Genomic DNA, 16,475 nt, shown 5'->3' on the forward strand with positions numbered 1-16,475 from the left:
GAAGAACCTATGTCCCAGACGCTGGGTGACCCTGTGCTGCTGAGATTTCCCCATATCCAGAGAACTGCAGGAACATGAGCTGGCACCTCCACCATGCTTTCTTTCTCTGACTCCCCTGAGAACCCACCAGTGTCTCTGCAGTCAGTGCTTACAAACTGGGCAAGGTCCCTTAAAACATAGATATATCCCTATGGAAGGGGTGAGGGCCAAGGTACTCATTCTGGCCGGCAGCCTTAAAAGCTAGCAATCTTCACTAAGAAGCTGCTGGATCAGCTTCCTATTAATGTTATCATACCCAGCTTATGTGATCCTGTTTGCTTCTATCTGAAATTCTGACTCCTATCCCTCAGAGCTGCCCAAGGTTGGTGGTGTTCCTGGATCCTTTTCTTAGTGGAGACCTCAGTTCAGCCCAGAACAGGATACTATTAGTTTTATTATTTTTGTATGCATTGCATACATTGCATAGTTACATATCCTAGTTTCATACACACACTTGTTATTGTTTGAGCACACTGAAAAATGTCAAACTTAACCTGATTGAGAAATTGTCAGGAGGGGTGGACCTGGCTCCTCCCAATGGCTGGGTCAGGTCAGAACCCTGACAGTTCTCCAACCTTTTGTCAGATCCCCTACCCATCCCCTTCCTTTCCCCATTCCTTGCCTTGGAATGGTCAGGGGACAGCAAGCATGGTGTCCTCTTTGCTCCTACAGGAGACAGTCACCTTGCTGCTTGCCTTTTGCTGCAGCTTCCAGTTTAAAATGCCCCCTTTTTTCTTTAAGCTCTTTTAGGTCACCAAGTAGCATCGGGGATTGTGAGATGTGTACTTCTTTTAAGCGATGCAGCCATGGCTTGACACCTCGCTGCAGGCAGACAGCAGGGTGCACTATATAAGAGATCCTAACAACTACAATCCATCATATTTCATACGCTCAATAATAATAAACAAGCCCTTTATATTTCAAGTGATCAGCACCTTACTCTGTTATTTACTTATATGAATGGCCTGTGACAATTGAGAGAAGCAGGTATAATTCTAGATTTGTACGTTGAGTGGCATTCCACGTTGTGATGACATTCTCAAAGCTTATCTTTTCTACGTCATCCTGACTTCAGTCCTCTCTCTGTATTATCACTCCCCTTTTACAGAGGAGTGAGCTGCAATGGAGGATATAGACAAAAAAATAGGTTTTCGCCCTATGATGCCTCCTCTCTCATTCAGGTGATAGGATGAAACTCACAAAATTGAGTGTTGGGGGGGGGGGAATCCCACGGAGCAATCTTGTCTTCATGCTATTTTCATACCATGAAGTCATGATGTTGTCACACTGCCTTCATGATCCATTGTGGGGTAGATAACACAGCCAGCAGCAAGGAGAACTTTCATTTCCCTTGGCCTTTCCCCTCTTAATCTCTCTGCTCTTGCATCTGCATACCATCCTCAGTTGTCCAGACATCTCCTGGTTACTCAAGTGAACTTGCCCTTTATCCCTTGCTGCCTGTTATACCTGGAACCCGCCCAGAACTACTGCACTATGCTTCCTCTTTTAATTCCTTCAAACCACTCCTCAAAATTCACTTTTTTTCTGGAGCCTTTGGCACAACCGCCTAGTTCCTATATCTTGTTTACCCTGCCTCAACGTCTTCTCTTTCCTTTGTTGTCTCTCTTGCATTGTTTCTAGATTTTGAATCCCTTGCGGGTAGGATCCTGCCCTCTCATTTGTTGTAAAGAGCCATGTACATGTATGACATAATATATATACAGTGTTGATGGGAACAGACCAGCACAAATTGACATTTGTCCTTCATTCATCTACTGATATTTCTTTTCTTATGTTCTTTTTGAAAGGGGATAAGACAAATTCATAAAGAATAGGACTATCAATGGCTACTAGCCTGGATAGCTGTATATTTCCATCAAGACCAGAGAGGGCATGCCCCGAACACCAGGTGCTAGGGAACACCAACAGTGGAAGCATTGGCCTCTCTACCACCACCTGAGGGCTTCCCAGATGCACCTGGTTGAAGCAGGATGCTAGACTAGATGGACCTTTGGCCTAATCCAGCAGGACTTTTCTTATTTTCTTTTGTCCTTTCAAAATATGTACCCACACATGGAGAAATTAGGTTCAGCCACAAAAAGTTTAGGGATACAAATTTTAATTGATTTCAGTAGATCAATCAACTAAAGCTTTTAGATAATTAATTGTGAAGGGCCAACCTTAAATTAATTTCTCAAGCTACAAGTTAAGGCTATTTTGGTTCTGGTGTGTTACTGTACTGTTCTTCTAACAGTGAATATATTAGACCTGTGCAAATTCAGATTAAAAAAAATGGAGTTTATCAAAAATTGAGAAAAATCAATAAAAGATTAATCTGATCCCCCCCTTCCTGCCCCTATTGGATTGGTTTTGTCAGAATTAATTCTGAAATGTCAAAATTAGTATTTGAAATACATTGGAATTTGGGAATTCTCAAAATTATGAACATGATGCGTTTGGGTAGGATTGTCACCCAGGGTTCAATAAAGTAAATAAAATCACGTTCTTTAGTGTATTTTTCAAGGGGTGTGTGTGTTGGAGGGGGGGGAAGCTTGAGTAAAATTCAAAAGTGTAAACATTCAATGCTTTTAGTTTGTGTTTCTTTAAATCTAAAGAGAGAGGTCTGAAGGGAGTGGTTTCGTAGGGAGAGGACTCTTGTGTCAGAGGGCAGTGGCCAACCAAGGAACATTTCATCAAATGGTCTCATGCTAGGCCTGTGAAAAGTCAGACGGGAAATGTCAGAATTAATCAGGAATTTGCAAAATTGGGAAAAAATCTGGCATTTCCGATCTGACATTGACTTTCTGATATTAGATTGGAAATAACTGATATGATGTCAGAAGGTCAGAATTCATGTCATGTTGAGAGTCATGTTGGGAGGTTGCAAATACAAAATGGTAGAAACCACCATTTTAAACCCCCCCCCTTTTTTTTTTGGAAGGATTATCCTGCTCATAGAGGTGAATGGAAAAATCGAGGGTGGGGGAGGGAATCACTAAATATCACCACTTGTATATAGGTCCTTGAAACTTGCTACACATGTGGGAAGGAGGTTAGGGTCCCCTGTGGTGAATTATAGATAATTCGTCAATTCCTTGATTTATGGTGATTATTTGAAATTTTGATAACAATCCAAAAAAGGTTCTGGATCAGCAGCCCTCCCTAGGACTATCATTCCACTCCCCCATGTAGAGGGAAAAGGACATTCCTTTTATTTAATATTAATTTTTGTCTTTCCCCACTGCAGAAGCAGTCAGTAAAAGTGAAAGTACTTTGAATGTTTCTGTGTTTGTGCTTAGAAAGAATTTCTCACTTTCCCTTCTAGCCATTAAAGGATTAAAAGTGTGGATTCCTTTAATCCCTCTTAAAAGATATGCGTGTTCCTGCAATGACTTGAAACAAGACAGATTTCATTATGTTTAGCCATTTTAAACAAAAAAATTCAACAATTCACCAAAAACCAGAAGATTGACCATGTATGTATGTATGTATGTATGTATGTATGTATGTATTTACTACATTTTTATACTGCCTTTCTGCCTGGACAAAGGCACCCAAAGCATTATTAAAAGAAGCAAATTACAGGAGATTACTACAACGTCTCAGGCTGGTGGTCTTTTCAGGTGTTGAGGACAAGAGCTCCCTGGCCTGGGTGCCTCCTTTCTTGCCTTCTTCCTAGGGCACACTGGTCTTTCCGTACTCCTGGGGGAGTTGGGGTGTGTGTGTCGGGGACATCTGTCATTATCTGGGGAAAAACACCTTTTGGGAAGTAAAGGCACATTTAAAGAGAAGTAATTATAGTAGTATACATGAATCCTTCCAGTGAGGCATCTGTTACCCTTGCTGCTTGGCAGGTGCTGAGGGACCTCTCTGCAGGAATAGGCAAGAACATGGGGTGCAGAGGCAAGCGTGCCACTCACGAGCCAGGAAACCATAAAAGTCTAAAAGGGGGTCTGATCTCAAAGGAACAGTTCTTTAAAGCAACCAAGCATGATGCACATGTTGGACATGAAGACAGGTCCAAACTAGAGGCTGGAAGTCTAACAGGCATGATGATCAAGGTTCAAGTAGATGGAATAGCCAATACCAACACACAAGTACACACGGGTGGTGGTTCTAGGAAAAACACACACTGCTTGATGGGATTTGGGGTACAAATAGGTAGAAACCTGCCATTGGGCCATACGCAGACCACACCTCTTTGATTATGAAGGTGACATTCATGGCTAACAAAAGAATACATATTGACCTATTCAGTCCTGTGTCGGTGAACTCTAGCTGCAAAATGAATGTAATAGTTTGAATGAAGTGTATGGGTTAGAGTGAATGAACGGACTTAAAAGTCATCTGGGTCACCAGGAAGACCTTCCAGGTGCAAGATAAGAATTTCTTTAGATGCTAACAATCTGTTCCTACCAACCTACATAAGTCATTAGCTCTGGTAATTGCTTGGTGGGAGTGAGACAGTTTAATCTGTGGTAGGGATGTGCAAATTGGCTAGACCTCGAGCTGGTCCCACATTGAACCAGCTCAAGGGCTTGCAAGATAAGGTTGGTCCAGGGCCAGTTTGGGGTTTTTTTTGCGGGGGGGGGGGATTGTGTTTCGATCAAAAAATTTCTTATTTATGTATTTTAAATGGTGGACTTACTGCCGTTGTTGGGCTCCGGGGGGTGCTGTTGCAGCTGTGGGGTATCTCTTGATGTCCCCCTTCCCCCCTGCTGTCCCTGGTCTGGGCCTGTCTCTAGTGCGCACAGAACTGGACCCGGTTCGGTTTGAGTCTGGATTTACTTGAACTGAACTGGATTTTCCAGTTTTGTGCACACCCCTAATCTGTGGTTCTGTAGAGCCAATTAGTGCTGCCCATGCCAATAACGGAAGTTTTAACTATTCCTTAGTAAATGGTTATTTTAACTTGCACCTGCCTAGCCAAGCAACCTCTTTTGTGTATTTTCACAAAGAGGAGCTATGGGGAACACCGTCCAGTCGCATGTTTGCATTTTTGACCTGGGGATTGCTACCCCAAGCTGCTTATGCCAAGAGACTGACTTGAGTGTTTGCCATATACATGCAATTGAAGGAAAGTCACACTCCCATGAGTTCCAACCAAGATGCAGTCTTGAAGCCTACAGATCCAAAATACAGGGCGGGCTGCCTCTTTGTAGCCCCCAAACAGGCTGTTCTCTAAAACAAAGTACAGACATCTTTTTAATTTTTTAATATAAATAACAGAAGGCATCAATTAGGCAACAAGAATTAAACAGAAACACGAGGTTTAATAATTACAGTATTTGTTCAAGAATTATCATCCAACTCATATTTGCTAATTAAGTGCAGCATTATTTGTCACACACATGATTCATATTGTGTAATTTATAAAAAGATCTTATGAGAGTTAACTAATTTTGTTACTACTCATGGCTTCCATATCCATTTTTAGGGATCTGTAAACATTTTCCCAAAGTTTCAAAGAATATCCAATGAATATTCAACATCAAAGTTCACAGGGGAGAATCCAAAAGTGGAAGTTTTAGAGCAAATTCATTTGGTCACTGATGCATAGTCACGTGGCAAAACAACCTAAGTTTGGCCACATAGCATAGCTGCTGATGCATTGCCACTGAGCGGTTTAGTTCTCAGTAAGAATATTTAAGGATGTTAACGGTTTTGTATGCTGCATTAATATCCACAATGCAAACATCTAGTAAGCAAGGACATTTTGCTGCAAAGCTAAAACAACACTTTTGATGCAAAGAAGGGTTGTTGTTTTTTTAACAAAACAAAAAACAAAATAATCCCCCTCCAAGGGGGAAACTCTCTTCCTTTTCTTTCACATATTTAATACATGATGGCAGCTCTGAATAAAGAAAAGTTCAGGGTGACTTCCCCTGGAGCTGCAATATTGGTTCGTGGAAATATCTAACCTTTTCTGATGTGAGGAGGAGTATTGCTGTAATTATAAAATCAGATCATGGGGAAACATAGATGCACACTAAACTGTACACTGTTTCTAGCTTTAGTTGTGAAAAAGATATGAGAAAAGCTTCTCATATTGTCATTTCAATTTTCCACTGTAGCTGAAAGAACAAAAGTGCAACACAAAATAAGCTTTTTGCAAGCATTTCAGATTTTTACCACATATAAACCCGAAATCAGATTTTCCATGTAAATGAGCTACATATTTTTTGGTTGTGCATTGTTTGAGATACAGCAGATAAGAATTATTCCAATGTTCTTGAAATATATCAAGGGGCCTTTCTCAGGGCTGGGAGTCTGGAGAAAGCAACCAGGCAGGCAGACACAGAGGCGGATATAGTCATGGACCTTGGGGATCAGGTTCGTGGCCTCCTCTGTCTGGGGGGCCTCCAAATGATTGGGGGGGCCTCCCTAGAGCCCCGCCACTGTGCCACTTCCCCGCCCCTGCCCCACCGCTGCCCCACACTCGCTGCTGCCCCGCTTATATTTGTCATCCTCACTGCCAGGGTGGGTAGGGAGTGAGCGGCCAAGCGAAACAGGCCTCCCACCCCCAGTGGTGGTGGAGGCAGTGGCAGGCTGCAGACGCAGCGGCTGGTTGGCCTGTCGGCGGGCACACCTGCTCAGTGAGTATCGAGGTTGCATGCTCGTGTTGTCATGGGCATGAGAGGCTCCTCACTGCCTCTGAAGCCCTTCAGGTCCAGGCTCCTTTTTGCCCTAGGTGTGCCACTGGGCAGACACATGGAGACAGGTGAGATGAGAAGTAGTTGAACAGGAGACCTGATAAGCCAGTTTTCAGAGAACAGAAAGGGAAGGGGGAGGGAGACAGGATTTGCCTGCTGATACTGTATGGTCTTTCCCAAAAGACAAGTTACTCAGACTGAGAACCACAACCACACTTAGAGGGTTATGGGCCCTTAAGTCAGCTGATCCCTGCTGAGATGTTAGCTGCAATACCACCACCTCCTGGCCATCTGAGGCCAGTGCAGCTTGAGAAGCAGAAGCTCAGTTGGCAATGAGGATAAGGCTGCTTCTTTTTCTCTTCTTGTTTGCATGGTGGTTGATGCTTTCGCAGCATCAGTGAAAAGAACAGGGGCCCAAGCAATTCAAGGCTGGGTCAATAGTTGACCTGAGGCCAAGGGATGCACAGCAGGTAAAGGGGTCAGGACCTTGTCGCTCCAAGCATGAAAGCTGGGTATAACAAACAGGGTACAGTAACGGATGGTGAAGATAGTGCTGTTGGGTGGGGGTGGCAAGAGGTGTCTTTGAAATTAAATTAGAAACCAAGATAAAAGCAGCAGCTTGGTAAGGCTTTACCGCAAGGTAAAGGTGGCACACTGCTGCAAGATAAAGGCAGCTGGTGCCATGGCGGCAGCGTGGCTCCAGAACTCACCTAGCCTTCGCGCATGTATGGAAGACAAGTGAGTACCAGAGCCGCAGCACTGTGGCATGGGATGCCGGGCAGAACACCACTGCTCACGGCAGTTTGCAGGAGCTGGTGGTACCACTGGTAAACAGTTTCTAATTTATCTTTAGTTACCTCTTGCTGCCCTCACCGGCTGCCACTGACAGGGTATAAGCAGATGCTTATAGGTGATGCCAATTGATATAGTTGCTGCCCAGGTAGATTGGCACCACCTTTTCCCTGGGGAAGGCTTTGTCATTTAAAGAGGCATTCCTTGATTTTGTAAGTGCCTCCTCCAGTAGTGCTGGAAGACCTCTGCTTGGTTGGTAGGTTCTTGAGGTACTGCTTCAAGTCAAAGGATGAAGGCAGGACTGTGTCTTCAAGTTGTGGTGGCTGTGCTGGCTCTGGTTATTTTGGTTTCCCCTGGTGTGAGTGGTTTCGGCAGTGCAGAGGGCCTGGGTCATAGACTGTTCCTACATTGTCTCATCCCTAGAACTGTCCAACTCATTCCCCAATTATGTGGTCCCAGATCAAGGACCATGATACCTGCTTTAGAAACACCAGCAGCCAGGTGATAATGATATTTTGCCGCCGCCTCCTCCTCACAGGGCAGTTTTTGGCTTCTATTGACCTTTTTGAGAGTTGGAGTAGCCCAATTCAGCTTGAGAGGTGGCAGCAGACCGAGGACAATATTAACATTTTGCTTTGCTGTCTTCTTTTTCTTCTTCTTTCTCCTACACACAGGGCAGATGTGATATTCAGAGGCTAGGAATCTATATATTTAATTCGTTTATGGACGACCGAGTTGAGGACTATGTCCAGAGCTGTGCGGATGCCTGGAAGCATTGCCTGGGGAGGGAGCAGCAGCAAGGGAGGCTGGTGGGACCCGGGATCAGCAAAAAGGACTTGGGGAACGAACAGAGGCAGAGGAAGAAGTGAGGCCGTCAGAGGAAGTAGGGAAAGATTCAGAGGCAAGAAAACGGGGAAGGGAAGGAAACAGGAAGAAAGGCGGCAAGAGAAGGTACAAGGGGGTGGCTGGGGTAGAAAGGCAAACTGAGGAAGGCAAACAGAGGGAGGCTGGCATATTCAGTGGGGGGGGGAGAAAGAAAGGCTGCAGAAGCAGGAACGAGGGAGCGGCTGGGGAGGGATGTGGGGAACAGCAGGCGGGAATCGGCCGGCAAACTCGGGGTGGCTGGAGCCAGTTATCTGCTTTGCAAGAAGCAGGAAATGTGCAAACAGCAGAAAAGGCATGCCTGGCCTTCAAACGGGCCCATTTGTTCTGTGCAGGACAGGTACTACTAATGGGGCTGCTGGCGGCTAAGCTAACAGAAGGAACAAACGAAGATGATGTTGGAGATGGCTACGGTAAATCTATTGAATTACAGCAGTGGGTGGTTGTCTGTGGGGGCCGTTAAAACCTTTGGAACTGTGAGGGTGTGCTGTTAACCTTCTTCCCGCCATTGTTCCCAGCTCGCCTCCCCCACAGTCACTCTGTCACACCCCACACTTCAAAGAAAAAACCAACAACTATAACAAAAAAACCACCACTCTCAGTCACTCCTTCAAAAAGCTGGGGGGGGGGCAAAGCGAGCGAGAGAGCTGGGGGCAGACAGAGCAAGTGAGAGAGCTGGGTGGAGACAGAGCGAGCGAGAGAGCAAGACAGTTGTGGGGGCGGAAAGAGAGAGGGGAACACGGTGCAATGCATGGCTACAAAGGGAGGACCAGCCCAAAGAATTTTCCCAACTAAACCCCAAAAAGTAAGTAAAATGCCGCACAGTCTTCTTGACCAACCATTCCCCCCCCCCAATAAAGCCGCCTAGTCAACCGCTCAAAAAAGGGACTGTATGGGCCAGCTTTGCCTACAGTGCTGGGAACTGAGAGCACAACCACCTCCCCTTTTAAAAGAAATCAAAAAACAAACCCACAAACCAGGGGACTGTGAGGGCCAGCCGCTGACAGTTCCCCCCAAGCTTGGAACAGATCCCCCCCTCAAAAAAAAATAAGATAGAAACACGGACAGCTCCACACAGCAACTCTGCCAAGCAGCAGAGACCCACATATCCCTGTCATCCCACCCCACAAAAACCCTGTGTGGGCCAGCATTGACTGCAAAACTAAAACTGGGGACTGTGTAGTCCAGCTGCTGGCAGCCCCCCCCCCCCAAAAACCCCCACACAGTCTTCTTGACCCACCACATCGGAAACTCAAGAAACAACTGAACAACCAACCAAATTCTCACAACAAAACTCCAAAAAGTAAGTAAACTACCGCACAGATGCTCTGTGCGGGTTCAGCTAGTTTGATTTTAATTCCATTATTTAATGAAGTTAATTTTTCCTCTCAGCCTCACCTGACCACAACTTGGCTGCCAGGATGGATTCTGCTCAAGTTGAATTGCCCACTGCTTGAGAAATGGAACATTAACTCAAGAAAAAGAGTTAAAGGTTTACTTGTATAGTACCAACTTCAAAACAGCAATTGCAGATGAAGATTAGCCAAAAAACAAAAATCACAAATATAATTCAGATAAACAGTACACCAAGAGGTGGGTTGGCCATTAGGCAGCAGATTGGTTACAGTGACTAACTTTTAAAATACTCCATTGCCTTTCAGAAACCTCCTTTTTGTAGGAAACAAAATCCATTGTAGGCATACATGGTTTCTTATGCAGTGATCGGCTATTAAAATTCAGATATTGTCCCCACATCCCAGCCGCAAGGAAGACACAGACACATTTCAAGTTGGATAAAATGGCCACAACTTTATTGAATAATCAAATGAGCAAACTGAGTGTGGAATACACTCCACCCTCCAACAGTGCGGTCCTATGAAAGGCCAGGTTCAGGCATTTCTGTCCTTTCCCGTGCCTTGAATGAGTGACACACCCTCAAGGATAGAAGCAGTGCAATCCTACTTCATCGCCATCATTGCCAACTCCAAAGGGGTCAGGGGACTTCTAGGGCTTCCCAGCCCCCTAGCCATGCAGCCTTTGGGGTGTGTGAAGACCTGAAACAGGTGTCATGGTGAATTGAAGTCCCTGCACTGCACAGCCCCTGAGGACCGATTGACCAACCCACCTTTTCCAACTGTCCAAGGATGCTCACCGATCTCAAACACTTCTACACCTCCACTCAGCCCGCATGGTACCTGCCACAGAGGGAGGTCAGCCTAGCTTGGCCTTCCTCCCCGACCACCATCCAAGTGTTTGACAAGCCAACACTGCCGGGCAACGTAACGAAGAGGAGCAAGATTGGCCATGGCTTGTTGAACCAAGGATAGCCCAGTTCGCTTACCTAACCAATCCCACCCAAGTGCACCACCACAGTCTTGGGAGGGACACTAGCTGCTCACTATACCCACAGCTCTGGGAGCAACGTGCTCCATGCCATACTCTGGCTGCCCAACCAGAATATACTGGCACACTTCCCCAAACCGAGTTGGGTGCACATCTGCGAGGTGCTGCCTTGATTGTAAGTCCAGAGGACCATGGAATGGCCGCATAACAGTACACATGCAGGAGCCACTGCTCTGCCAACACCTGAGGATTGAACATCCGACCGGCTGCCCAGTGCATGCTGGCACGCTTCCCCAAACTGAGTTGGGTGCACATCTGTGAGGAGCTGGCCTGATTGCAGGCCCCAAAGACCATGGCATGGCCGCAGATCAGAACACGCACAGGAGCCACTGCTCCACCAGCTCCTGCCAAAGGAACAGAAGGATTTTAATGCCCAGCACCAAGCCAGGGAGTGATGCAGCCCAGCTTCATGAAGCAGTCCCACCTTAATGCAGGGATCACAACTGTTGCATTCCAGATCCCACCTTTCCGCCCCGTAGCCCTAATGACCAATAGGAGCATGGGGGAAGGAGTTAGGGGCTCCTTCTCTTTCATGTCTATCCATGCCTCTTTCTCCACTGTGAGAAAGTATTCAAGCACTCCTTGGGATTGCTTGCCCTCTTCTTCCTCCCAAAATGCTTCCATCCCTCTCTTAGAGTACCATGCCTTTATGGGTCGCTCTCTGGCCCTCATGCAGCCAAAATTCAGATACAGGGATTAGATACCTACAATTTCTGAACTGGTTCTGTTCTCCTTTCTGCGTTAATTAAATTAGCTAATACTTACATTTAAGATCTACAAGCTTTCTGTACATTATTCTGCCTCATTTCACATTTCTCTTCCTTATTTTCTGCCTGCTGGCAAAGCTTCATTTCTAGAGATTCTTTTTCACACCCTTTCCTTTAGCCATGATAGTCCATGCTGATAATATATGTGAAGGGCTTTGATGACTTAACGTGAATAATTATGATCATTGTTGTCGTTATCAGTAGAGTCAATTGCACTGGCTTTGTGGAGATGGGTGTGGATACGTTTCCATGATTAGATTTATAACTGTACTACTAATACCTCATGCACAATGCTTACTTGAAGGAGAATAGGGCTAGCATTATCAAACACACACACACACAGGCACGCACACATTATTTGATCACTTTATCACATTATTTTATCACATTATCACATAAGGGATGATGATGAGATGATAAGGGAGAATGGTCCGCCTGAAGAGGTTATTGGATCCAGTAAGATTCCAAGAAGCTTAGGGATTCAATGTTGGCTTTGCCGGTGATCCTGTTGATGCTCTGGTTGAGAATTGGAACAACTTGCTCACTAGGGCAGTAGACACGATTGCACCCAAGAGTCCCCTCCGACCCGCTTCAAATTTGGCCCCTTGGTATACAGAAGACCAGCAAGAAGCAGCAAAGGTAGTTGACTGGAGCACAGGTGGAGGAGGACTCGACTTGAATCTGACAGATTGCAATATAGAGCACATCTAAAGATATGGTCAGGCAATATGTGCAGCAAAGAGGCGGTTCTTTTCTGCCCGTATTGCCTCTGCGAGTTCACGTCCAGTGGAGTTGTGAAGGGTTGTGAAGGGACTAGTATCTGCCCCCGCTACCTTGAACCAGAATTTGGAGTCATCAGTTACCCACTATGATGTGTTTAAAGAGTTTTTCGCAGATAAAATCTCTCAGATTCGGGCCAACCTAGATGGAGACTAGATGGAGATATCAGAGCTGGAGGTGCCCAACAACTCCTCTTATGTGATTCGACTGGATCGGTTTCAGTCTGTGACTCCTGAGGATGTGGACAAGCTGCTTGGAGCAGTGAGGCCTACCACTTGTTCTCTTGACCTTTGTCCAACATGGCTTGTTCGATCTAGCAGGGAGGTTGTTGTAGACAGCCTGGTGAAAATCATAAATGCTTCTCTGAGGGAGGGCAGGATGCCTCCTGGTCTTAAGGAGGCAATCATTAGACCTCTTCTAAAGAAGCCTGCATTAGATCCCTCAGAGTTGAGCAATGATAGGCCTGTTTCCAACCTTCTCAGTCGCTGCCCCGAGATTGTGGAATGCACTCCCTGATGAGATACAATCCTCCCCATCTCTGGAAATTTTCAAAAAACACATGAAAATCCATCTTTTCACCCAAGCTTTCTCAGCTTCCTAATATTTTGGAGTTTTGATTTCTGGTTATTTTTAAATTGTTAAAGTGTTTTAAAGTTTTTTTTGTGTGTTTTTAACTGGTTTTATGTTATTGTAAACCGCCCAGAGATGAAAGTTTGGGGCGGTATACAAATCTGATAGATAGATAGATAGATAGATAGATAGATAGATAGAAGGTCTTTTTCAACAAACAAACAAACAAACAAACAGGATGGCGAAAAAATGTGAGGGGCTGGTATATTTGGGGGGGAGAAATCCCTGTGAGTGTGTCTGTGCCTGCATCTGCATTTAGTTTTTGCCAGGACTTGTTTTTGTGGCTGTGTGGTTCAGTTTTAATTTCTCTCTTGCCTGAAGAGAGACAGTGGGAGGAGCCAGCTAGGGTTGAGGTGAATCACATCTGGTGGTGCAGGCCACATTCCTGTTGAGCCTGTTTGTCTCAGTTTGAATCCTACACTCTACGTAAGAGGAGGAGGCCAGGGAGATTAATGACCAGAAATTAGCGAAAAGGAATTAGTAAACAGGTATAGGGAAGTTTTGCATGGAGTTTAGCGGGGAGGTGTGTGGGAGGAGCTTGAAAGGAGTCCCCTTGATCACAAGGAGCCGAGCAGAATGAGAAGGTACATACTACTCCCTCTTTAATATTCTCAGGAAATAACGTTTAATAGCTGATAACTACAGCTAAGCCCTGACTTTCAAATAAACAATCTCCAAATACTCTACAGTCAACAAAATCAGTCATGATGATAGAAAGCCAGCAGGGGAGGGGGCACTTCCCAGAGTATTGCACAGAGTGTTGCATATATGACTATCGGCTTGATGGGCAGAAGTTGTGGGTATGTGCTTGGTGCAAGGAGTTCCTGGCTTTCAGGGAACAAATTCATTCCCTCTAAGACAATGTGGCTGATCTGGAGAAGCTCAAAGAGTTAGAGAGATATGTGGACAAGGCCTTCAGAGACATAATAGAGGCATCCCATTCCCAGGCTAATGGTTCCTCTGCTGTCAGAGAGAATGAAGGTCTCAGGGAAGAAGGACATCATTCTGAGGAAGAGGGAAATGCTTTCTTAGAAGGGAATCCTTCTGTGAATGATGAGAACATATCCTCTCACACAAGATATTATCTTCTGTGGGGTGGAGGCCTCCTAGTAGTGGGTGATTCAATCATTAGTGGTATAGAGAGATGGGTCTGTGACCTGAGTCTAGACTGCATGGTGACTTGCTTGCCTGGTGAGAAGGTTCCTGACATCATGTGGTGTCTAGATAGGTTGTTGGGCAGTGCTGGGGATGTCTCAGCTGTTGTGAAGAAGGAAATCAGGGAGGCATCAAAGAGAGACAGAGCTGTACTAATGGTTGACTTCAATTATCCACACATTGTTTGATTGATTGTTTGATTGATTAAATGCCATCAAGTTGGTGTTGACTCTTAGCGACCACGTAGCTAGATTCTCTCCAGGATGATCTATCTTCAACTTGGCCTTTAAGGTCTCTCAGTGGTGCATCCATTGCTGTTGTAATCGATTCCATCCATCTTGCTGCTGGTTGTCCTCTTCTTCTCTTTCCTTCAACTTTCCCCAGTATTATGGACTTCTCAAAGGAGCTGGGTTTTCATATAATGTGTCCAAAGTATGATCATTTGAGCCTGGTCATTTGTGCCTAAATACACATTTAGGTAATGACAGAGGCCACATTTCTAGACATGCTGACTGACTGCACCCTAGAACAGTTGGTCATGGAAGCAACCAGAGAGAAGACAATGTTGGACTTAATCCTGAGTGGTGCCCAGGACCTGGTGCAAGATGTCAGTGTAATGAAACCTTTAGTGAACAGTGACCATAAGGTAATCAAATTCTGTATATTTGCAAGGAAAGAATCATCAAGAATGTCTAACACAGACACTTTGAACTTCAGAAAAGGAAACTTATTTAAACTGAGGACTTTGGAGTTTGGTGAAAAGAAAACTGAGAGGAAAAATCAGGAGCGTCACTTCACTCCAGAATGCATGCAGTTTATTTAAAACCACAATAATAGAAGCCCAGTTAGAATGTATACAAAAAGGAGGAAAGATATCTTCAAGTCTGGGAGGATGCCAGCATGGCTACAAGTAAAGTCAACGTAAAGTCAAAGTAAAGTCAAAGGGGGAAAAGACTTCATTCAAAAATTGGAAGGCCTGCCCAAATGAAGAGAACAAAAAGGTACATGTACTCTGGCAGAAGGAATGCAAGGAGACAATAAGAGGTGAGAAAAGAGAGTTTGAGGAACGTTTAGCTAAAAGCATCAAGGGGAATAACAAAAAACCTCTTTAAATATATCAGAAGTAGGAAACCTGTCAGGGAGGCAGTTGGACTGTTAGATGAAGAGGGAGTGAAAGGAATTATTAAGGAGGATATGGAGACTGTGCATCTGTCTTCATGGCAAAGGATACTGAGCAACCGTATATCTGTGCCTGTACTGAGCTTCTTAGGGACAGAGGCTAAAGAACTGAGTCAGATAGAGGTGATGAGAAATAACGTTCTAAAGTGTCTTGAAAAATTAAAAACTAATAAAAATCCACGGACAGATGGCATCCACTCAAGACTCCTTAAAGAACTCAAATGTGAAATTGCTGACCTCCCTGCAAAAATCTGTAACTTATTCCTAAAGCCAGGCTCTGTACCAGAGAGGACTGGTAAGTAGCCAATGTAACACCAATTTTCAGAAATGGATCCAAGTTGGAATCCGGCAAATTTCAGGCCAGTTAAGTTAACATCTGTTCTGGGCAAACTGATGGAAAACATTCTCAAGGATAAAATTGTTAAGCATACAGAAGAACAGGCCCTGCTGAAGGAGAACCAGCATGGCTTCTGCAATGGTAAATCTTGCATCACCAACCTTTTGGAGGTCTTTGAGAGTGTCAGCAGGCATCTGGATAAAGGTAATCCAGTTGACAAAGTATACTTAGACTTTCAAAAAGCTTTCATAGTATACTTAGACTTTCAAAAATACTGACATAGTATACTTGGGCTTTCAAAAAGCTTTCATAGTATACTTAGACTTTCAAAAATACTGACATAGTATACTTGGGCTTTCAAAAAGTTCCTCATTGAAGGCTCTTGAGTAAGCACTCATGGAATTATGGGATAGTTCCATGTGAGGATTGGTAACTGGTTGTAGGAGAAGAAACAGAGGGAAGGAATAAATGGACAGTTCTCTAAATGGAGGGAAATAAGAAGTGGGGTCCATGAGGAATCTATACTGGGACCAGTGTTTTTCGATTCAAGAGAAGTTGGACTAAGCAGTGAGGTGGCCAGATTTGCAGATGACACCAAACTACTTAGGGCAGTTAAATCCAAAACAGATTGTGAGGATCTCCAAAAGGATCTCTCCAAACTGGGGGAGTGGGCAACTAAATGGCAAATGCAATTCAATGTAAGCAAGTGTAAAGTGCTGCATATTGGGGCAAAAAACCCCAACCTCACATATTGCTGATCAGGTCTGAGCTGTCAGTGATTGACTAGGACAGGGATCTTGGGGTCCTGGTGGACAGCTTGTTGAAAGTATCGACGCAATGTGCAGCAGCTGTGAAAAA

The 16,475-nt window shown here is 44.8% G+C and overlaps 1 protein-coding gene across 1 annotated transcript in view; it reads right to left on the reverse strand.

The window, feature by feature from the left end:
- Nucleotides 1-16,475, reverse strand: part of LOC128350684 (cyclin-dependent kinase 9-like) — a 140,677-nt gene that overhangs the window by 16,369 nt on the left and 107,833 nt on the right. The gene's annotated exons all lie outside the window — the stretch shown is intronic.

The sequence above is a fragment of the Hemicordylus capensis genome, chromosome 3, assembly GCF_027244095.1.
Source record: "Hemicordylus capensis ecotype Gifberg chromosome 3, rHemCap1.1.pri, whole genome shotgun sequence".
Classification (NCBI taxonomy): domain Eukaryota; kingdom Metazoa; phylum Chordata; class Lepidosauria; order Squamata; family Cordylidae; genus Hemicordylus; species Hemicordylus capensis.